The 20,315-nt window shown below is 48.5% G+C and overlaps 1 long non-coding RNA gene across 1 annotated transcript; it reads right to left on the bottom strand.

Annotated features, from left to right (window-relative positions):
• Positions 1–740: 740 nt before the first annotated feature.
• Positions 741–13,944, bottom strand: LOC113240730 (uncharacterized). Its single transcript, XR_006411915.3, has 3 exons — positions 13,710–13,944; positions 8,150–8,369; positions 741–2,105 (listed from the first exon to the last, which is right to left on the bottom strand). It is a non-coding gene; the product is annotated as an uncharacterized LOC113240730 (long non-coding RNA).
• Between the last annotated feature and the right edge of the window lie 6,371 nt (positions 13,945–20,315).

Genomic DNA, 20,315 nt, shown 5'->3' on the forward strand with positions numbered 1-20,315 from the left:
ATTAAGGTAATTAATAGAGGAATTAATTCTATCTTTACTCCCTACCCAGAAGACAAAGTCAGAATGCCTACCTGTTGGTGCCCTTCAGCAATTCTCCCAAATGAAACAACTTTGGCTCTCTCTGCCACCTCTACTACCCCCATGGTTCTTCTGCCACAGTTTATGGCATCCTCCCTCCACTACAGGTATGAATCTTGAAGAGGCACCTCAGGAAATTTACCTGAAAATAACTGGAAATTGGCCAAGCTTTAAAAAATCCCTTCAGAAGGAAAGGAAGAAAAATCCCCAATGCACCATCCAGCCTTAAGTACAGTCTCAGTTCATCTTGCAGGATGAGTCATCTTTAATTTTGTGTTTTTAAGGAATTGAACAACATAGGGGTGTCTGAGTGGCTCAGTCGGTTGAGCGTCCAACCCTTGATTTTGGCTCAGGTCATGACCTCAGGGTCCTGGGATCGAGCCCTAGTTGGGCTCCGTGCTGAGCGTAGAGTATGCTTGAGATTCTCTCTCTCCCTCCTCTGCCTCTGCTCGTTCTCTCTCTCTCTCTAAACAAAAAACAACAACAGCAACAACAACAACAAAAAACCCCCAAAAAAAGAACTGAAGAAAATGGTATGTCATGGTGTTATTTAATAAGGACAAAGTGGAAATCAGCACAAGTTTGCCAAGGGCAATTTTAGCTTTGTCACATCAGACCCTGTTTTGTGACCATGATATGTATAGGAAGATATTTATGCTTGAGTTTGTTGAGGCATGGGGACAAATATCTAAAAGCAGGATCATTCCAGAAAGCTACACCCTCAAAAGAATGGCGGGGGGCAGTTAGAGCTCATTTCTGTGGAGGCCATGTTCGTTTGTTGTCTGGTAGAAGCTCATTCATTTGTTTCCTGATTGTTTCATAAAAGAAAAAGGTAGAATGTTCAGTAGCGTTAGTAATTATGGATCACTAGTGAAGGCTCACACACCTGGCAGTGTTCTGTTGACAGAATCAAAAGTTGATGAAGGTCATAAGCAGTTTTCCCCTCCAAGGTATTTGCAAATATTACAACTGGATTGATTTCTTTTTTTTTTTAAAGAATTTATTTATTTATTTGACAGAGATAGAGACAGCCAGCGAGAGAGGGAACACAAGCAGGGGGAGTGGGAGAGGAAGAAGCAGGCTCATAGTGGAAGAGCCTGATGTGGGGCTTGATACCATAACGCAGGGATCACGCCCTGAGCCGAAGGCAGACGCTCAACCGCTGTGCCACCCAGGTGCCCCAAACAACTGGATTGATTTCTGAGGGCCACCATAGCAAAGTACCACAAACTAGGTGGCTTAAAACAGTACAACTTTATTGTCTCATGGTTCTAGAGGCGAGAAGTCTGAAATCAAGGTATCTGCAGGGCCATGCTCCCTCTGAAACCTTGATGGGAGGATCCCTCCTCGCCTCTTCTAGCTTCTGGTGTTTGCTGGCAATCCTTGGTGTTCTTTGGTTCGTAGACGCCATCGCTCCAGTCTCTGCCTCCAATGTCACATGGCTGTCTTCCTTCCACGTCTTTCTCCTCTTCTTATATGGACACCAGTCCTATTGGATTAAGGGTCCACCCTACTCCAGTGAGACTTCATCTTAGCTAAGAACATCTGCAATAGCCCTATTTTCAAAAGAGGTCACATTCTGAGATACTAGCCGTTAGGACCTAGACATAAAATTTGAGGGGGGTCAGCGGACGCAGTTCACCCCGTAACGAGCATGGCTTTTCTTCTTGTGAAGTTCCTCAGAATTCCTTGAGAGTTGAAAATGCCCTTGTGAATGGGAAAGTCATTTATGACTGTTGAAAGAATAAAGGCAGTTTCCCTCTCAGCTATTAATAAAGCTATTATGGTGATATGGCCAGGTTTCCACTGTCATTATCCTTGAACTTAAAGCCATAATAGTGGACATTATTTCCAATGAGTACAAAAGAAGGTCACACAGGTGTGTTCTCTTCCCCTCTGCCCTTGAGCGCCTTTAGGGAATGGGGGAATTGATGAAGCCCCATGTCTTACTCAGCAATCGTGTAGTCTTGGAGGATTCGAGGCAGGGGATAACTGCTTTGAACCCGAAGGGGACATCTCAGGACTTCCTGTGTTAATGACCCAAAATGGAAAATGGTCTTTATAAATGTCCCTCCAGTGCACAAAGAGGCTAGATTTCAAATTCATAAGATACTAACAAAAACAGAAACCAAAACACCACTTATGATAGCAGAATTTTGCCATTGGGAAGCTGTTTGAGCCTTTTTATTTCTTTTCTAGTGAGAAATGCATTTCCAGGAGGAGGACGAAAAGACCCCTCTGTCTTATCTTCCCAGTCTTCCTCTCCTTTGACAGTGTATCTGGACTGTTTTAGGGATAACTGCCCAGTTATCTCAGGACTGATAACACCAGCAGAGCAGAGGTGATCAAGACTAATGTCTGGGTTTGCGAGAAAAGCCCCAAACACAGCTGCCCGAGCCAGAGACCTGAGGCTCCTTGTTAACTCCTTCATCTCACTTCACACCCAACCATTCATCAAGCACTCTCTTTTTTTTTAAAGATTTTATTTATTTATTTGACAGAGAGAGACAGCCAGCGAGAGAGGGAACACAAGCAGGGGGAGTGGGAGAGGAAGAAGCAGGCTCTCAGCGGAGGAGCCTGACGTGGGGCTCGATCCCAGAACGCCGGGATCACGCCCTGAGCCGAAGGCAGACGCTTAACCGCTGTGCCACCCAGGCGCCCCTCGTCAAGCACTCCTGATTCAACTGCCTAAATTTCTTCCCCACCCATCCTCCATCTCCAACTGTATCGTCGACACCCCTTGTCCCGACCGGCATTTCCCATTGGCTTCGGCCTCTCCAATTCCATTCCAGCAGCCGAGGGATTCTTGTAAAAGGTGTGACTTCCGAATGAAGTCTAAAACCTTAACTCCTGAACAAGATGCACAAGGCCCTCTATGACCTCCCATTTCCTGCCCCTCCAGCCTCTGCTCTAAGCACCCCCATCACTAGCCTTTCGTTTATGCTGAGAACAGCGCCCACACACATACCACTGCCCTGAGTCACCTCTTCCTCCAGACTTCACTTAGCTAATTCCTGCTTATCCGAGAGGAAGAGGTTAAACGTCACGTAGAGAGGCTTTCCCCTAACTTGCAAATTTCACTTAGGTGCCCCCTTATACTACCATCTTAGCATTTATCACGAGTGTGGTTGGGTAGGTAATAGTGAAATGGGTGGAGTGGTATTAACACATGGGTGTTCCTTTAGACTGTAGGCTTCAGAGACGAGAGAAGTTGCCTTTTGCCGATCACTCTGTCCCTAATGTCCTTTACCATGCCTGATACATAATAAGGGTTCTCCATAAATACTTTTCAGATGATTGAATGAAGGTTCAGAGAGACTTCTCGAGCTGCACACTAGGACAGATGCTGTACGAGTAGGAGGTCACGCTGTCAAATGTCACACTGCGGCATCTATGCAGGGGGCAGCGCTTCTTCCCCTTTCATTTTCTCCTTCCCCACTCCCAGTAGCAAGCGTGCTGGTCATCTCTTGGGGACTACACGGTGCCAACAATCTTGGAGGCCATGACGCTGATTCCATGAGGCTCTGAGCCTGGCCAAGAGTCATTTCCTTTCTTATCTGAATGTTGGGCTGTGGTTCAGAGCAAGTACAGCACAAAGAAGGAGCCAAGGGAAGAGGTCATGAATCAGAGGAAGTTGGCTACAACTGTGTAGAGATCATGTGATGGTCCATAAACAAATACATCATATCAGTGAGTCTGAAATCAGGCTCGTGGAAGGTGGTTCCTGACTGTACCAGCAGGGCTGGTTTGCAGGTTCTGCGGCACCATTCGGAGCAAAGTTTCCCCAAGCTAATCCCATACCATGTTAGTAAGCACTCCACCAAAAATGTTTCCAAGGTCAAATAAGTTTGGGAACTGCGTGGTTATTATAGTATTTCTAATAGGCATTGTGATCTCCAAGAGGGAGCGATATTACACTGTGTCGCAAACTTGTTTGACCGTGGATTCTTTTTGTTGTTGTTTGCAAGGCATCTGCTGGAACTAATGTTCTCTCTTTCTCTTTGGAAATGCTGATTTGAAGGCCTGATAGAGGATCAGCTAACCTGATGAGCTGTATGTTGATAGTCACTATTCCGACATGGACTGTTTTGTTTTAAAAGCAGAAGGAAGGGGCGCCTGGGTGGCTTAGTCAGTTAAGCGTCTGCCTTTGGCTCAGGTCATGATCCCAGGGTCCTAGGATTGAGCCCTGCGTCGGGCTCCCTGGTCAGTGGGGAGTCTGCTTCTCCCCCTCTCTCGTGCTCTCTCTCAAATAAATAAAATAAAAGCAGAAAGAAATAACAATTTAGGCCTCTTGCCTTGAGGCTTTTATAGCCCAGTGATTGGCTCCTTGAACTAGGCCTACTAGGTCTCCAGAGGGGACATCATTGCTTCTAAAGAGAGAAGTGACAATAAAGCAGGTTATAAGCAGAAGCAGTAAAAATAGATTCTTCTTTAGGATGAGGTGGTTCATGTTCATTTCTAAAACATTAGTAGCCATGTAAAGGGTAATTTTAGTACTTGGCATGAACTGAAAACAGACATGATACTTCCACTGATTGGGCTAACCTTGGCTGTGGCTGAACGAGCTCTCTAGTGACTTAAGGAATATTGTGGCTTCGAAGATGTTGAATCCAGTGGGAATGACTACAGCGGTTAGTCTCTGATCTTGAAAGAATTTCCACTGTTAAATCAGCAAACCAGATCCAAGTTTGGATACTCTAGCGATACTGCTTGCATTGCAAACCACTATGAAATGTGGACATGTATGTTTCATGTACACATACAGATATATGTGGAGAACTATATAAAGATGGTCATTATTGACTGATTAGTAGATATTAAGTATTAAGTGAATGTAATTTCTTTTAAAGATTTATTTATTTGAGTGAAAGAGAGAGAGAGCAGGGGCAGCAGCAGAGGGAGAGGGAGAAGCAGACTCCCCGCTGAGCAGGGAGCCTGATGCAGGGCCCCATCTCAGGACCCAGAGATCATGACCTGGGCTGAAGGCAGACACTTCACCGACTGAGAAACCCAGGCACTCCCCCCCCAATTTACTAAATTCTTAAAAGACTTCAAGTCTCTATCCAATAGCTATAGATTATAAAAAGTTGACCGCTTTTGTCCTTAAACTTGGGAAAAACAAGAGAGGGTTTATGTATATCTGTTTCCCAAAAGTGGCTCGTTTGGAGGAGAAAGTGAAATGTTCACCAGTGTTTATGGGTGACAAAGCCCTCTTGATATTCGATTCCGTCTGTTCCAGCTCGGCCTCGGTGGCTGCCATTTGCAAACCGAACCAGTGGAACCCTCCGTAGTTCCACATAGGGTAACACCAGAAATGTGAACAGCATTCTATGAACAGCAAGAACAGAAATCTATGAACAGCAAGAAGGCATGTGTAGAGAACCCATCTGTAGTGAAACTGTGGGGTAAGGAAACCAGCTGAGGACTGGGAGTCTCCAGGAACCCAAGTGGCAGCCTCATATCCACAATTAACCTTGGGTTTTCTCATGGCCTATAGGGGATTATAAAAAAAATAGGGGGGGCCTGGGTGGCGCAGTTGGTTAAGCATCTGACTCTTGGTTTCGGCTCAGGTTGTGATCCCAAGGTCCTGGTGAATAAGGAAGGGGTTAAGGTATAGGCAGGGAGAGGTAGGGGTCCCCTGGCTGGGCTCTGAGACTATTCCTGGCAGGCAGAAGCACTAAGCCAGAGTGAACAAGAGATAAGGAAACAGAACCCCTGGCCCCAGGTGTGAGGGAGTATTTTTCTTTGGAGGCTACAGTGTAATCATAGAAAATGGCCAAACCGCAAAGAATTAGTCACTAAGGGTGTTACCAATAGTCCTGGCTCAGAGCAAGACGGCCCAAGAATCTCAAGGCCACAAGCTTCCCGGTCAGTTCTCCATAAACGACCGCCAGCGACAGCCTTCCATGGCAACCCATTCGGGACCCCTGTCACTGTCGAGCTCTTTTCTTTCCTTTCTGCTCTCACCTTCACTTAATAAACCTTCCCTTCACTTCACCCTTTTGTGTCGGCGAGGTTCATTCTTCGATCTGTGAGATAACAACCCTGCGATCCTGTAGCGCTGGGATGGAGCCCCCACGTGGGGCTCCACGCTCAGCAGGGAGTCTGCATGACATTCTCTCTCCCTCTCCCCCTTCGAGTTCTCCTTCTCTCTTTAAAATAAACAAATCTTTTAAAAAATAATAGAAATAATAGCCATTTGGTATATTAAATGTATTAAATGTATCCTATCTAGTCTTTACCGACCCCCTCCACTGTGAATATCACCATTCCCATTTACGGGTGACAAAGCAGGTTCCAAAAGGGAAAGGGACCTGCCCTAGCCGACAGAGCTCTGTGTCAGAGTGACGATTTGTACCTAATTTTTATTTGCTTCCAAACCTAAACTTCTTGCACTTCCCTCTGTCTCGCGTCCTGCTGTTGTAGAGATCAAATCAGATAATAGGGTGTAATGCACAATGCCAATGTAAGAGATCAGTAGCATAAATGCCCTCCCGCCATCCCTTAATTGGAAAAGTACTATGTGTCTTTTGAGTCCTCTTTTTATCACATATCATCTTCTCTTTGAAGCAGTGGTTTTTAAACGTTGGCGTGTGCATCGGCTGGAGGGCTTATTAAAGCAGTCTGGGGGGCACCTGGGTGGCTCCGTCGGTTGAGCATCTGCCTTCGGCTCAGGTCATGATCTCGGGGTCCTAGGATCGAGTCCCGCGTCGGGCTCCCTGTTCAGCAGGGAGCCTGCTTCTCCTTCTCCCTTTGCGCCCCCACCCCCCGCTTGTGGTTCTCTCTCTCCCAAATAAATAAAAATCTTTTAAAAAAATAAAATAAAAATAAAAGTCTGAGGCAAGCCTGAGAATTTGCATTTCCAACACGTTCCCAGGTGCTGCTGCTGGTTGGGGACGGCACTCTGAGAATCACTGGTATAAACATCACCCGAGTCGCACACTCAAAATCAATGATTTCCACCTCCACATTGGATAGTACTTTGCTCCTACATCAGTGCACTTCTTTGTTCTGTCTTGGACAGAGTCATCTCCTCTCCCTCCCCGACGAGATTATAAATTCCTTGAAGGCAGGGACCACAATTTACTCATAGCTACAGTATTACCCAGAGTGTCAAGCACAGTGAATCTTGGCTAGCAGTTTTTTAAAAAAATGTAGAATACAATTCTGGAAGATGATCCAATAAATATCACTATCACCAATTATCACTAATAATATCATTCTTATATAAATGACATGCACATCAGCCTTTGCAGAAGGCTCTTTCAAGACTCACATGCACACGGCCCCAAGGATCCCATACGCTACTAGGCGAGCGCGTCTCCCGCGCTCATCACCCCCACCAGCTACAACTGAGGGCCGAGCCCTTTCTGCCTCTGGCTCTGCTGGCAGGAGGTCGCCGCCGCCAGGGGGCTTGCGGCTCTTTCCCGGGGCGGGGGGGGGGGGGGGGGGTCCACGTCAATCACTCGCTGCAGCCAATAGGTGGCAGCAACACTCTGCCTACAGCTTTGGGATTCGCTTCACGGAGCGTTCAGGGCGTGGAAGGCTCATTGTTGACTCTCAAACAGGGCTTCTCACCTGCCTGTGGACTCACATTTTCCTCCAAGCAGCGCTACGACAGCTGGAAGCAAACGTGTTGGAACTAAGAGAGTTCAGGAAAGGCTGGTTCTACTGCAAATCGGAGAATGGGCTCGCTCTCATTAAAAACAAACAAACAAAAACACGTTTTGGGGGGCCCTAATCCTACACTGTTTGTCCAGCAATGTCTTGGCTTAATCAATTTAGACATCAACTGGTAAACTCAAGTGGAAGTTTCTAATTGGCTCTGGGTGATGTCACACGAGGCTGGGAGAACTGGTTTTCTAGGTGTGCTGCTTCTTAATCCCTGAAACATCTAGAAGAAAAAAGCTGTGAGCCCTTTCACTTCCTGCCGAACCAGGGCCTTCACTTGTAAGTGGATACGAAGCTTTTCCCAAACGCTCTTTATAAACAACAGAAAACCCAAGAAACAGCAATGCGAAGTGGGAGCGAGGAAAATAAACCGCCGTTTCCGCTCGGCCCTTGGCTGTACCTGGAAACCACCTGGGAGTTTCATGCCCCCGCGCAGACGCCAGGGCCCCGCCCCAGGTTCTGATGAACTGGTCTGGATACCACCTGGGCGCCTGGAGTTTGAAAGATCCGCAGGTGATGTCAGCATGCGGCCAAGATGGAGCGCCATTGTTCGGTGTGCGGCCTTGGCTCCCGTGTTACTGAAATCCTCACACCCACGGACAAGTGTAGATTCCTTATGCCTGGAGCACATTTAAAATAAAACCCAAGGCTTAGTAAGAGAAAGCACAGGGTCAGAGGGATGGGAACCGGATTGAAACTGAGCATAAAGCAAAGTCGGGTGCTTTTTTCTTCTCCCTCTCTTTCGAATTGCCATCACTAACCGCCCCCAAAGAATACAGGCTTATTATTTACTTTATCCATTTTGGAATGAAGCACTTGTATTTGCCGGCCTTCAAACACTTCCACGTTGTCTAAGGGGGGGGGTGCACCCTGATTTGCAGTGTTCGCCAGTTTCCACCGTGTAAATACTCCCCCCGCGGCTGATTGCAAGCTACGGAGGTGACACCAGAGAATACGGAATGGGGGACTCACGACCGATCACATCCCCCCCGCCCCGTCTTCCCGAGAGGGCCCTTTATGCTGATCCAGGGCGGCTCAGAGAGACTGGAACCAATTGCTGAAGGCCACCGAGTAAGGAACCTATAAAATGGATATGGTGGGCAGAATAACGGCTCCCCCAAAGATGTCCACATCCTAATCCCTGGAACCCGAGAGTATGTTGGTTGCAGGTAGAATTAATGCTGCTCGCCAGCGGGCCTTAAAGGAGGGAGAGTCTGAGTTAGCCGGGTGGGGCCGGTGTCGTCACAAGGGTCCTGAGCCCTTGCACGTGGACGGAGAGGGCGCGGAGCAGGAGACCGGAGGGAAACGGCATTGCGGGCGGAGGATGGAGAGAGGCACCATGGCTGTCTTTGCAGGTGGAGCAAGAGGCCACGGGCCAAAGGGCAAGAAAGGAGATGCACCCCCAGAGCCTTCAGAGAAGTACCCAGCCTGAAGTCCCTTGACTTTGGCCCAGCGAGACCTGCCTGGGACTTTGACCTCGGGAAGCGTAAGAGCCTATGTCTGTGTGGCTTAAGTTGCTAAGCCTGTGACAACTGTTCCCGCGGCCGAAGAGCCAAGCTGGCAGTTAGTCCCCCTCCTCCTTCAAGTCTCAGGGCACATTTCAGCTCGGGGGTGGGGGGGGGGGGCTTTTCCTCGCCCTTGCTAGGCCTGGGCTCTCTCCGCGGAGCTGGGCTCCTAGCACCTACCGCCAGGTGCGGTGCGTGCGCTCCGAGTCCGCAGCCTCACCCCTGAGGCCAAGGCGGCATTCTCTCACTTTGGCCGCCTTGCCACCAGCACCGTTCCTTCCCCGCGTGCAGAGCTTAAGCCCGAGACCCAGCAAGCATGAACGTGGGATTAGAGGAGTGAATGCTTGCCCCCCAACCGCAGCAGTAGCCCCGCCCCCTCGTCCCCACCAGAAATCCTGGCGCCGAGCTGTCAGTGCAGCGGGCATTAATGAAGAGCTGTTCTTGGTGGCATCGGGAGCTACCTGCCCCCCGCCCTCCGGTGCCATGGGGGAGCCGCTGGAAAGAGCGAGGCCTCCTGACTCCCTATTGGCCCGCAGAAAAAGCCTTTCCCCCAGCCCAGTGTGTGTCAGCCCCTTTTGCAGAGGAAGGAGGGTTCTGGCTCCCAACTGAAGAGAAACAGGCGTGATGAATGGGTTCACCGGGCCCGGACTTGCTGCTGCCATCTTTGTCTCAGCAAAGCTTGAATTGGATTCGGGCCTTTGGGCTAGTCGCTTGTTTGTCCTCATTTATGAAATGTGAAAAAGACCAGCTTTGTGCTCTGCTTGCTTCCAAGGCTTATGAAAAAAGGAATAAAAGAGGTCTGGGCAGGCCTTGAGTCTATCACATAGTTAGTACCCTAGGAGCCCATGTGACCACGTGCTAAGAAGAGTCAGGGCTACGTAGGAAAGTTCACATTCACACGGGAAGTGAAAGTGAATTGCGTCACTTTCTGTCATGTGACAGCTGTGTGCTGCTGATCAAGTCACTGAGCCCCTGTTTCCTCAGGGGTGAGATGGGTCATGATAGGTCCCATTTATTGAACACTTCCCATTCATCCACCCATTCCCATTCAAGCCCTTTGCCATTATCCTTATTATCCAGTCATACAGCTTATCAGTGTTAGAATCAGGACCGGCTACATAATTTGCGAGCCCAGCAACCCTCTTCCAGCCTGACTGAACCTCCTGATGGCAGCAGCAGAACAGTAGACCAAGCCTGGGGCTCGCACAAGGTGACTCTGCAAGTTGCACAGCCAAGAAGCCGGCCCTGGGCAGTCTGACTCCAGAGCCTTCTATAGTAGTATCTATGCTATGATGGCCGTCTCCCAAGGTGGTTGTGAGGTTGGAGGTGAGACTAATGCATTCCTGGCAGAGGGAACAGCATGAATAATGGTCCGGAAGTGGATGCAAGGAGAGGGATATGCATAAAGAATGATAAGCCCTTGTGGCTGCCTATGTGGTTACTTGGAGGAAAGAGAAATGTGCTGGCGGATAGTACTGCTTCCAAGCTGTGGCACTCTGAAGGCCCTTGCACTTGAAGCTCTGGTGGTGGGGAGTGCTGGACGGTTTAGAAGCTGGAGGCCATGTGGACACAGGTCAGGGGACTTAGCCTAGGGGGCAGGGTGATGAGAGCACCCCCCTAGACGAGGCTCTTACAGCAACACTCCCAGGGCACCATGAGGAGGGGCTCCTGGAGAATAGGCAGGGGAAATGGGGAGAAGCAGACAACTTAGGGGTAAGTGGAAATTATAAGTTGGGGTTGCAAGCTGGATATCAAGGACCAAGGGGAAAAAGAAAAAGCTCCCGAGGCCCGATGGCCTAGCCTTCTGTTTTGAGGACATCAGGCCCATCTGACAATGTTAATCACGTACAGAAAGTTCGCCTTGGAGCACACAGCAAACAGGATACTTTTCTTGAGGAAGTAGAAACTCTTTGAGAAGGAAAAAAAAAAAATCAATTTCCTAAAAAGAACAGCTGTTACTGTCGATAAACTCAGTCATTTTTCAATTTGGGTTTTTTCCCCTGAAATCTTCCCTTCTAATTTTGAGAGGCATTTATCAGTTCTTTGATTATGAAATAATCATGTACCCTATATCTCATATTTGCATGTAATTATGTCATATAATAATTGTACATTTCAGAGGAAGCCATACAATTAAAAACAAAACCAGAAAAAGAAAAAAAATCATCTTCCAAATCTCTACCATATTCTTCTCTCAAACTTGGTAGGGACCTGAGAAGTGGGGCACCTCAGGCCCAGCTGCCTGGGTTCAAATCCCAGCTCCCACCCACTAGCAGTGGGACTTGGGTCAAGTTAGGGTAACCTGGATCCCTTCTCTAAAGTGGGGGTAACAATACTAGTTCTTACCGCAATGCTCCTGTGTTACTGAGAAATGTCTTGACTAGTCCCTGGCTTGTAGAAAGCAGGCCATAAACGTCACTTATCATATTCTCTAGATGTTCTACAATGATCCCGAGTGACATTTAAGATCGGAAACATCTACCTGAAGTCATACTATCATTATCATACGTATTTATCCCCAGTGGGGCACAAAGGTACCACCACTGACGCTGTAGGAGTGACACTGGGTCAAGCCTTGTGACTGCCTAGAAAGAAGGCCTAGAAAGAAGGGCTGGTGGGCTCTTCTTCCCACATGGGCTCACAACAGTTTTCGGCAGATTCAGCAACCTGAGGTGAGGTGAGCAAGGCCGCAGAACAGAGGAGAGACAGATCTACGTGAGTACGTGTTTTGAAAGAGGAGCTCTCCGGGGTAATAATAGTCTCCCTACTTTTCATGATTCGGGATTGGAATTCTGCTGCCCCAGTATGGTTATTGGCCAAGCATTCAACAGGCATCCACTTGGGCCCCATGTTGTTATGCAGCGGAGATACAGAGAGAAGAAAGACCTAGGCGCACCGCTGAGGAGACCCAGCCTGCCAGGGAGAGGAGACAGGGAACAAACAATCGGCAAAACAGGGCCGAACGAACGTCGCAAGAGAAGCCTTTCCGAGGCACAGGAGTATGAGGACGGCGTTCCACCTCAGGGAGTAAAGAAGCCTTCCCCCCTTAGGCCAGCATTTAAGCACAAGTCTCTCAAATGGCTGCCGGACAGGGAACTTTCTGGGCTGCTGGAAAAATTCTGTATCTCCTTTGGGATGGTGGTTACACAGGCACTTGTGGCCGTCAGTACCCATCGAAAGCACCCAGAAACTGAATGCATTTTGTGTTCTGTAAATGAACCCTCAATCAAGCCGATTGTACACAGGGTCCGCACGCACAGGCATCATGTTGTCGCCTCGGCACACTGCCTGGCACTCGGTGGCTTCTCTGCTGAATGACACCCTGAAGGGCTGAGCGTGCTGAAGCTTTGTGTGTCCCCGGGAGCCGGCTCCCCATTGCTCCTGGGTCTGAATCCCGCCTTTGTGCGGCCACAAGGAGCCGAGGGCCGGGGGAGGAGCCTGGCTGAAGGCCTCAGCGAGTTCAGGGAAGGCTTTCTGCTTACTCGTCTGGGCAGGGGGCTCTTCTGGGCTCAGTGCAGGGCCCTATTGGTGGACCAGCTCCAAGCCCTGAAGGCCCATTTATCACGTCGGCCCTTGGAGTGCGTTGCCCGCAGACTCTGCAGGGCCGAGCTCTCAGCCCCCTCCCCAATGCCCTTCTCTTCGGAGCCTCTCTCCCTTTCTCTTTCCCCTCCTTCCCTCCCCCCTCCCCCAGGCGGCAGACCCAGCTGGGGCAGGGCTGGCAGGAGCCCCTAAGCCAGAACTGTGAGGCCTGAGACTTACCAAGGCCTGTGTGTCTGTGTGTCTGTGTTTGGGCGGATCTGGATGGACAGACAGCTGAAGGGTCTCAGGGACCCCCTCAAGGTCAGGTTGCCAGATAAAATACGGGACTCCCAGTTAAACTGGAATTTCAGAGAAATAATAATGTTTTGCTATGTCTCAAATATTGCAGGGGATAACTTACCCTCAAAAGTCTTTGTTATTCACCTGAAATTCCAGTGGAACTGGGTGTTTTGCATTTTGATTGGCTACATCTAACAACCCTCCTGGGGCAATGCGGGCAGCAGTGGGGAAGGGGAGAAGAGCAGATTTTGCTAAGCCCGCACACGGCACTCTCAGGGGAGCAAGGGGGGCCAAAGCCTTCACGGTTCTTCCCCAGGCATCGGAATCTATGTCCCTAATGGCAGGAATTGTGGGGATCACAGGGTGGGGTGAGGCTGCTCTGCTCAACTTCCACGAAAGCAATTATCTGATTATCCCATAATTCATATGGGGGAGCAGCAGTTGGCAGACAGGAGAAGGGAACGGGCTGCGATGTGCTCCATTTCCTCCCCACAGCCACCTCCGCTGTGTGGCTCCTCCCTCCCTTCGAGAAGCCAGCTGGGGTAGCCGGGCAGGGCGGGGGGCCTGGCTGAGCAGCCCAGAGGGAGGCAAACGCCCCTCCTGCGCCACCCGCCTCACCTGCTTTCCCAGGCTTACCCCATCCGCCACTCACGTGGCACCCTCCCTCTTCAAATCCTTCACCTCACGGCTGCGCTGGCGCTGAACTCTCTAGGTCGGCCTAGGAGAAGTCAGTGGAAAGTTACTTGCACATAAACGGACGGACGGATGATGAAACTCCAGGAAACCACAGCTCCTCCCCTGCCAGGGCACCAGGCCAGAGGCCGACCTGCTAGGCTTGGGACCCACTTCTGGCCCCACTACATGCCCAGAGACCTTGGACGAGTCACTTACCACGTGCCCCGTTTCTTCATTTGTAGATGGGATGCCAGCTGCCCTGCCGCACCCTTCCGGGGCTGCCAGGAGGCAAGAATGAGCTGGCAGATGCAAAATACTGGTAACATTTAAAAATGAAGCGTCTGTACAAATGTACATTTTTATGGTGGTTCGACCTGGCTAGAGGTGCTTCTACTTAGACAAATCCAATACGTGAATGTTCAGACACATACACACATCGTTGCATGATTCAAAGCATTCTAGAAAGGAGGGATATTGCAGTACAGTCCCTTCGATTTAGGATTATAAGGGTGATACTTAGTAACTGTCCTCCTGCCCCTTTAAGAACAGAAGTTCCTTCAATTGCAGATAAGCAGGAAGTGCCCCTATTCTATCTTGGCTGTGTGTTTCACTTCCTTCCAGAGGTTTTTTTTCTTACTAAAGAAACCCCAAGTCCAAGGTCACATCTATTTCTTTCAAAGGCCAACTCAACTGCCTTTGTGTTGGTTTCATGAAATTTCTGGGGCAGGAAAATATACGAGTATTTTTTTTTTTTTTTACTTTTTATTTTTAAATAGCCTTTGGTTTTTAGAGCAGTTTTATGCTCACAGCAAAACTGAGTGGAAGGTACAGAGATTTCCCATATGCCCACTGCCCGCACACATGCACAGCCTCCCCCATTAACGACACAAATAATATTTTTAAATATATAAAAGATGAAAGTAAAACATAAAATGGTATTTTAAATATCGGAAAATATAATAGTAATACATGCTTCCGGTAAAAATGTAAGTGGTAGAAGATTCTCCATTCCCTTTCCCCAGAGGTAGCTTCTGTTAATAGTTCTTAAAATTCCTTTCTGGAAATTGTCTCTATAAGCTCACTTCTTTATTTACACAGAGATAGATCGTACAATCTTTAGAAGGCTCTCTTTTTTCTACTTCGGAGTATACTTGAGGGGCACTTGTCTGGCTCTGTTGGTGGAGCAGGCAACTCTTGATCTCAAGGTCATAGGTTTGAGCCCCATGTTGGGTAGAGAGATTTCTTAAAAAAAAAAAAAAAAACTCTTGGAAAAAAAGTGTACTTTCGCTATGCTTTCATGGCATCATGAATAAAGCTGCCTCAATCTTTTCCTTGTTTTTTGTTTTTTTTAAGATTTTATTTAGAGAGAGTGAGAGAAACCAAGCAGGGGTAGGGGCAGAGGGAGAGGGAGAGAGAGAATCCTAAGCAGATTCCACACTGAGCAGGAAACCCGATGCAGGGCTTCATCCCGTGACCCCAAGATCATGACCTGAGCGGAAACCAGGAGTCAGATGCTCAACCGACTGAGCCACCCAGGCACTGCTCAGTCATTTTCTAAGGGCTGCATAACTTTCCATTGTTTGGGTGTTCTGTCATGTATTTAATCTCCTAATTAATATACACTTAGGTTAATTCTAGCGTTTCCTCTTACCTACAATACTATGGGGAAAAGATATATAGGTATGTGTACATGTACAAATATATAGAGACATATGTTGGCGTATCTGTCCGACTGTGGCCCTAGAAAACATTTCTAACAGAGGAACCTCTGGACCAAGCTGCAAATGCTGTTTTGATTGTGAGAGCGGCTGGTACCCCTGCAAAGTTTTTACCAGTTTACACTTCCAGCAAGGGCCCGTGAGCGTTCTCACTCTCCTTTCCCTGCCTTCTGCCCAACCTCAGAAGGTACTCAACCTTTTCATTTTTGAAGTCAGAAAGGGGCAGAAAGGGCCTGGTTGCTTGATTTGCATTTGAAAGCTTGCTATCTCAGGGTATCTTCCCGCATTAATCCTGACTCAGTGAGGAGGGGCTTAGAGGCCAGCCTTTGGAACCAGAGAGAGCTGGATGCCATCCCAGTTCAGGCACTTGCCCATGGTAATGGCCAGGGCCTCAGTCTTTCCATCTCTAAAATAAGCATCCTGGGATGCCTGGGCGGCTCAGTTGGTTAAGCGTCTGCCTTCGGCTCAGGTCATGATCCCAGCATCCTGGGATCGAGTCCCACATCAGGGTTCTTGCTCATCGGGGAGTCTGCTTCTCCCTCCCCATCTGCCGCTCCCACTGCTTGTGTTCTCCTGCTCGCTCTCTCTCTGACAAGTAAGTAAATAAAATCTAAAAAAATAATAATAAAAAATAAAAATAAGATAAAATAAGCATCCCAAGACCAAGACCATGGGGTGATGGAAAGGCTCCAACAAAGCAGTACAAGGGGCCAGCACGACAAATGTTAGTGTGCTTCCCACCTAAGCAAAACAAAACCCAGAAAACCGGATTTCGACTAGCCCAGTCCGAGGCCAGGGAACAGTTTCTGCGGTGTCTGAGATCTCCCCTTCTTACTTGCTGCCCCTGCTTTAGGGAGGAAAATGCAAATAAAATGCTGAAAGAGAAAACTGAAATGATCACATCACACGGTCCATCCTTCTGACTAGCAAGTGACCTGGGGCGTGTTACGTCTTGGAGCCCCAGTTTCTTTTCTGTCAGATAGGCTGTTCACTTTACCCACCCTGCTCGCTCGGGGAACTAAAAAGGGCACAGGGCAGTGCCTGGCTCTGGCAAGCACTCTGGATGACCCGTGTGGTTATTCCTAGCCACGGATCCCCCCAGCTGCTCAGCCCACGTCCCCCAGCAGGACTGGCGAAGTCCTCTCGACTCTGGATGATTCGAAACACCTACTAAATACCGGCCTGGTTGAAGGCCCTTTGGGGACCACAAACACTGCAGCAGGAGCGCTGGTTGGAAGGTCAACCTCCAACTTTCTGGCCTGTCCTTGGAGACAGAATTATATTTTGCAGCGCTCAGCAAGCTGGTGGAGGGACAAGTGTGCATTTCCTGTTCTCTAGCGGTTGATAAGACCTTTGGGGGCCTACTTTGTGAAAAGATACTTGCCGTGTTTCATTTTTTTACTTTTCTCCTTTGGAAGCGGGGTGCACTCTGAATCCTGTGGTGTGGCTCCCCAGTGACACCGCAGTCACTTGTAAGTGGGGTCGGCACTGACACGGCTTCCTTCCGTGCCACAGACTCTCACGGGGTTTGTGCGTGGTGGGGAGAGGAATTCGCCTCCCCTGAGGCTACACTTAATCCCACCAGTCCCAAGGGCTATGGTCTAAGTATTTGTATCTCCCCCAAATTCCTATGTTGATCTCGGAACCCCCATGGCCTAGATAGCAGGAGGCGGGCCTCGGGGAGGTGACTAGGTCATGGAGGGTAGAGCCTTCCTGAGTGGGATCGAGAGGCCTCATAGGACCCCCCCACCCCCCGCCACGGAGGACAGGGCAAGAAGTCCGTGACTGGGAAGAGGCCTCCCACCCCGACCACGCTGGCCCCCTGATCTTGGGCTGCCAGCCTCCAGAACTGTGAGAAATAAACCTCTGTGATTTGTAAGCCCCCCAGTGTGTGGGATTTCGTTGTGGCAGCCGGAATGAACAAAGACCCTGAGCGAGGAGCTGTCTGTGAAGACAGCTGACACAGCTACGCCACGTAGGGAATAGAGATGCGGGAAAGAGCACGTCTCAAAGAACAAACAGCTTCACGGTGGAGAAGCCTGGCAGGGAACACCTTCATCAGGTGATCAAAGTGAACACCCCCAATAACGGGTCAGGCCAACATGAGGCGCCTCCCGATTCGAGGGACTGGGAAGGTCACGGCGTCCCTTGTATAGGATCCCTGCCACAATGGCAAAGCCCAAATCTCATCATCAGGAAACATCAGACAAGCTTAAATCAAGGGGATTCCACAGAACAACTGGCCTGTTGTCTTCAAAAATATTAGTGTCGTGGAAGAGCCAAAGAGGCTGAGGAAGTTCTAGATGAAAAGACACTAAAGGGATCTGACTAAATGTGCTGCACGTTCCTGGACTGGAATCTGGACCAGAGGAACAAGTTGCTGTAAGGACGTTATTAGGCTGAGAGGCAAAATCTGAACCAGATTTGTAGGTTAGAAAGCAATATTGTAGCAATGGGAAGTTTCCGGGTCCTGATAAGTGTGCTGGGCCTGTGTCAGAGAATGTCTTGTTTTTTGTTAGATTCGTAACTTGCTGTCGGGGTTTACAAGATACATAGAGAATGAGAAAGCAAATGGGGCAAAATAGTAACAACTGATGAATCTGGGGGCAGGGTATATAGAATTCATCATTGTATTTTTGCAACTTTTCTGGAAGCCACCTCATTGTCATAAACAATCAGGCACAGTCCAAGGGGCTCACCAGGAATACCAAAGACACTCCTACCACCTGGGAAATGGGAAGGGTTCAGAGACTACCTCCCAGGAGCCAGGGACCAAGGCCAGCCACTTTGTTATGACGCAAAACCAGATCCGGCCTTCTAGCTATAAAAGTAAGGCATTTGTACAAACATCGCCGTAGGGTACAAAATTCGATATTCAAACATTAAAATACCTCCTTCTGGCCCAAACTAAAATTGTGCCCCAGTCTGTAAGTAGACAGAAAGATAGAAAGATTTAAGTCCAAATGTGTGCCTTTTCTTTGTGCCAAGGACTACTGGTAGTTAAAAAAAAGGGGGGGGGGGTACGTCGGGGAAGCCATTTTCATGAATGAGTAAATTTAGGTCTTTGGAAGCCAAGCATGCAGGTTCAAATCTGAGCAATGGATTCTTGGATGACAAAACTAGCTAACCAAACACACTACCATCACCATCCCTGCCACGACCACAACAAAACCAGGAATGCTGCTGTTTACTTAGCACTGGGGATACTTCCAGTACCAATAAATCATCCTGCTCTTAGATGACTGACTTTCGTAAACGACTGGCCTGGGCTCCTTCTCATCCGAGGCTTATAAGCTGTTTCCTGAAGACTTTCAGCTCCTGCACCTAAAATCATGCTTAAGGGACTATGGGCTCACAGCTCCAAGTGAGGAGTTTTGGTTTCTGGCCTTGGCTCTGCTAACCAGCTGAATGCCCTTGGGCAGGTCACCTAACCTCTCTGTGCTGGGTTTCATTCTCTGCAAAAAACTGATACCAATACCCAGCCCCTTTATCTGCATAAGGCTGCTTTAAGGATAAAATGACACAAAAGATGAAAAGTGCATTGACAAAGTTCACAAACACCAGATAAATGTGACTCATATTACACAAGGATTTATTGGAGCCCAAGATGTAAGGTGACACCTATAAGCTGGTCTTCCCCCCCCCCCCCCCCCCCCCCCCGCTCCAACTGTTGTCCAACTGACTGTTGCTAAGCCCTTTTGAGAAAGCTGCTAGTATGGACCATGGAATTGAGGCCGGGCCGAGAAGATGAAGGAGGCAATAGTAAATTACATTTCCAAAGCTGATATTCGGTGGTTTATCTGGTTCATTGATTGCTGCCCCACTATGTCTCAGAAATTCTGTTGGTGACTTTTTCTTGTTCAAGAGGCCCCCTCCCTTCGATCGACTAGGGTCCACAGACATCCAAGAGAGCTTTGCAGAGAATCCAGGGAGTCCATGAACTTAGAAAGGAAAAAATTACATCCTTTCATTCACCTCTAACTGAGCGTTAGCATTTCCTTCAAGGACGCCTGCAGGCAAGTCTCTAAGCCTTAACAAAATACCAGGGACCCAGCAGCTTCAACGACACCCATGCGTTTCTCACCGTTCCGGAGGCTGGGAAGTCCAAGATCAAGGTGCAGGCACATTTAGTTCCTAATGAGAACCTGTTTCTTGCTTGGCTTACGGACAGCTGCCTTCCTTCAGACAAACGTTCAGCCCTAACGGCAAGGAAGCTCTCTAGCATTAGCAGTTCCTGTGACTGTGTCAACAACAGACACCGCAGATATTTTTATATCTGTTAACATTTTGCAGATATCTACACACTCCCCGCTATTTTGAACTTATGCTGGATCTGAGACCGACTATGGGATTGTGTTATTCAGCACTACAAAGAAGCACGTAGATGACTCCATCACAGTGTTTAAAACTCTTTTGGTAACTGTATGGAAATCTAATTGCTTTCATTCATTTTCATTCATTTTTTTTTAAATTTTATGCATTTACATAACTCTGAGAGAGGGTCTCCGGGCTTCAGCAAATTGGCGTGGCACAGAAAGAGTTAAGAACCAGACTCTCACTCCACTCCCTGACTCCCCTCCCATTTCCTCTGAACCAGACATTGGGGTGTGAGGAAATGGGACTATGATTTACTATTCTTTCTTCTTCTTCTCTTTCTCTTTTTACATCCCTCCTTTTTTTTTAATCGATGTAAAATTCACATAACATGAAATTAACACTTCGAGAACGGACAGTTCAGTGGCATTTCATACATTCACAGTGTTGCCCAGCCCTCTCCTCTGTCTAGTTCCCAGACATTTTCATCAGCCTAAAATGAAACCTTGTACCCAGCCAGCAGTTCCTCCCCTTG

The sequence above is a fragment of the Ursus arctos genome, chromosome X (assembly GCF_023065955.2).
Source record: "Ursus arctos isolate Adak ecotype North America chromosome X, UrsArc2.0, whole genome shotgun sequence".
NCBI classification, from domain to species: domain Eukaryota; kingdom Metazoa; phylum Chordata; class Mammalia; order Carnivora; family Ursidae; genus Ursus; species Ursus arctos.